The sequence below is a fragment of the Panthera tigris genome, chromosome D2, assembly GCF_018350195.1.
Source record: "Panthera tigris isolate Pti1 chromosome D2, P.tigris_Pti1_mat1.1, whole genome shotgun sequence".
Classification (NCBI taxonomy): domain Eukaryota; kingdom Metazoa; phylum Chordata; class Mammalia; order Carnivora; family Felidae; genus Panthera; species Panthera tigris.
The window spans coordinates 16,917,920-16,921,596 of record NC_056670.1 but is presented as its reverse complement, the minus strand read 5'-3'; positions in this window follow the sequence as shown (position 1 = coordinate 16,921,596).

The following is a 3,677-nucleotide window of genomic DNA, read 5'->3' as shown; positions in this document are numbered from 1 at the left end:
TAACAGCACATGTACTCTCTCTCTCTCTCTCTCTCTCTCTCTCTCTCATGCTAAAGAACAAAAAGAAAATAACCTTTTTGAACCTGAGACTTAAAAGGAGAACATTTCCATGTGGATTTGTTGATACCTTCTACAGAAAAAAATGGTTTCCCCCAGAACTATGCTTTTCAGGGAAGATTATAGGGATGGATAATATTTTTTTTATATAATTTGCTATCAAGTGAGCTAACCTACAGCATATACAGTGTGCTGTTGGTTCCAGGAGTACATTCCCATGATTCATCGCTTACATACAACCCCCAGTGCTCATCCCAGCAAGTGCCCTCCTCAATGCCCATCACCCATTTTCTCTTCTCCCCCACCCCCCAATCAATCCTCAGTTTGTTCTCTGTATTTAAGAGTCTCTTATGGTTTGCTTCCCTCTCCATTTGAAACTATTTTTTCCTCTTCCCTTCCCCCATGGTCTTCTGTTAAGTTCCTCAATTCCACGTATGAGTGAAAACATATGACATCTGTCTTTCTCTGACTGACTTATTTCACTCAGCATAATATAGGGATGGATAATCTTGAACACACAGCCAGTTGGTTGGTCCTCAAAGGTGGATACTTAGTAGGATCCAGGCAATGGTAGAAAAAACACAACATAGGGAACAAGACAGACATGATCCCATCCTTGAGGAGCTTCTTGTCTAGAGGAGACAGATACATAAACAAAATGGCAGATGATGATAGTGCTACAGAGGAATAATATAGGGTGCTTCCAGGAACATATGAGAGGCACACCTAACCTGGAGGGTAGGGGTAGCCTAGACAGGCAGAGAGAATTGCATATCTAATGCATGTTCAACAGTGCTGAGTGAGAACAGATAACTTGGCTTGTCTGCATGTTCCTAAGCTCCCCTCTACGAACCACCAGTTACTCAAAACTCAGAGGGAAGTTGACAGCTGTGGCTTAAAGGAAGATGCTTGAACTTGAAGTCAGACCAGTTCTAGGTCCATCATCACAAGTTGCAGGACCTTGAGTTTCCTCACTTCAGTTTCCTTGCTTGTAATTGGAAATAATAAAATATTTCCATAATTCTAAGTGATTATAAGATGCACATTAATTTAATAAGAAATTGTCAAGGTAAGGGTAATGAGAGAGAGAAATATCTGTCAATTGTAGGATACTTCCTGATTTTAGCAGCATCAAAATGTAAAAATATGTACATCATAGGGGCACCTGAGGGGCTCAGTCAGTTAAGCATCCAACTTTGGCTCAGGTTATGATCTCATGGTTCATGACTTCGAGCCTACATTGGGCTCTCTGCTGTCAGTACAGAGCCTGCTTCAGATCCTCTGTCTCCCTCTCTCTCTGCCTCTCCCACCCGCTCTCAAAAATAAATCAACATTGAAAAAAAATGTTTTTAAGTTGACACTAAAAAAAAGATATGTATATCATAAAGTTTAGGAAATGTGGTGACCTGTACTTCCCAAGGCTGTTTGTGAAGATTAAATGAGATTATATGTGAGAATATACTTTCACATTGTGCTATGGACTGAGTGTGTATCCCCTCAAAATTCATATATTGAAATCCTAACCCCCAATGTGATGGTATCAGAAGGCAGGACCTTTGGGAGGTAGTTTTGGTGGTGAGGGTGGAGCCCTCATGAGTGGGATTAGTACCCCTATAAGAAAAGATGTGAGGGCTGCCTGGGTGGCTTAGTTGGTTAAGCATCTGACTTCGGCTCTGGTCATGATATCACAATCTGTGAGTTTGAGCCCATGTCAGGCGCTGTGCCAATAGCTCGGAGCCTGGAGCCTGCTTCGGATTCTGTGTCTCCCTCTCTCTCTCGGCCCCTCCCCCACTCGCACTCTGTCTCTCTCAAAAATAAAAACATAAAAAAAAGAAGTGATAGCTTGCTCTCCCCACTTACATGTAAGGACGCAAAGAGAGAAGGTTGCAGTCTGCACATGAGCATGGGAGCTATCACCAGATACCAAATCTGCCCGTGTCTTGATCTTGGACCTCCCAGCCCTACTTGCCTCACCCTCTACATGGTCCGAACTTTTTTTTTAAGTTTATTAATTTATTTTGAGAGAGACAGAGATAGCACAAATAGCTAAGAGACAGAGAGAGAGAGGGAGAGAGACAGAATCCGAAGCAGGCTCCAAGCTGCCAGCTATGGAGCCCGATGTGGGGCTTGAACTCATGAACCATGAGATCATGACTTGAGCTGAAAACAAGAGTAGGTTGCCCAACCAATAGAGCCACCCAGGTGCCCCAGTGGCCCAGCCTTTGATAATATACTAGTGACTTGAAAAACTGGATAGGGCATTCAATCCTGGGATCAAATTTCTTCATGAGTCATTTTTATGAAATGGGATATATTATTAATAATAACTAATATACAGAGCCTTTTAGAACCAAAAGGAAATTTAAAGTTCAATGAATCCTATCCTTAAATTTTATAATCGAAGTAGACCGAGGATCAGAGATACTAAAGACTTTTCTACACACCTATGCACATGGCACAGTTGGGGCTGAAAGAGGCCTTTTGATAGATAATTGTTGACAATTATTAGTAATTATGGTTCTATAGAGTGAAGTATTGGAACTGGTTGTATCACATGAGCTCATCTGAAGCAGCTAGAGAATACCAATCTCCCAAGTGAGCAATGCCTTAGCAACACACAGTAGAAGGCTAAGCTGATTTAGGTCATGGAATTGAGTCGGTGGGGCCTATGGTATACACTCACAGGCGTACATTCCTGATGTATTACATGAGCTTCCTTCCCAAGAGAAACAAATTCATGCTCAACCTGAGTGACAGAGTTATTGAAATGGTGGGTCCTCTGTAGGGTAAGATTTGCATGCCCCTCCAGCAGCCATCCTCACACCGCCCCCAACCAGTTTACCTGGGTCTGAAAATAACAAAGTAGATTAGGTCTCAGGGTTATGACTGCTTGGTGGGGGAGGAGGGGCTGCTCACAAAAGAACCATAAGAGGTTATTACTTTCTTTGTAGTCACCAGGAAGCAGGGCTGGGCTGGGCTGGGCTGGACTGAGCAATGACAATGCTAAAATCACCAGAAATGCATCTTCAAGTGCATTCAGTCACAGATCTACCTATGCTCATGCCAACCATCCACGACCTGATACTGTAGCAACTTCCTTGAAGGCTTATCAAAGCGTTGCAGGCAGGATCCAGCTCATTGTGGCTTTATCTACAGAAGGCAGATGAGGACAGACTTGTCACCATCTCCTGCCTGGGGAGACTGATACCTGGTTAAATAATCGTTCTAAGCTCCCTGTCGCTGAAGGGAAGTCAAGTCAGGTCTCTTACTGCTGGGGTGCTCTATCTGGCACTAGGTTGGACTGCTCTTCAACCTTAAGACAAACCGGAAGCAGGCTGCTCAATAGTGGACAAAACAGAACTGAAAAGTCCTAGGATTTCAAAGCAGAAGGAGGCTATGCAATTTGCGTTTAGGATTACTTCATTTAGCTCGAATACATAATTTGACCCATCTGACAGAGGTGGGATCCGAGACTAGGAAAGCTTAAGCAAGCTGCTCAAGATAGGACGACTGATCAGTTAGTTAAAGGGCCAACAATCCCAAAGTTCCAGGCGGGGCCACAAGGAGTACTGCAGAGAGTGTATCGCCACCCCGCTGCCCCAGCGGTGTACCCGCGAGTA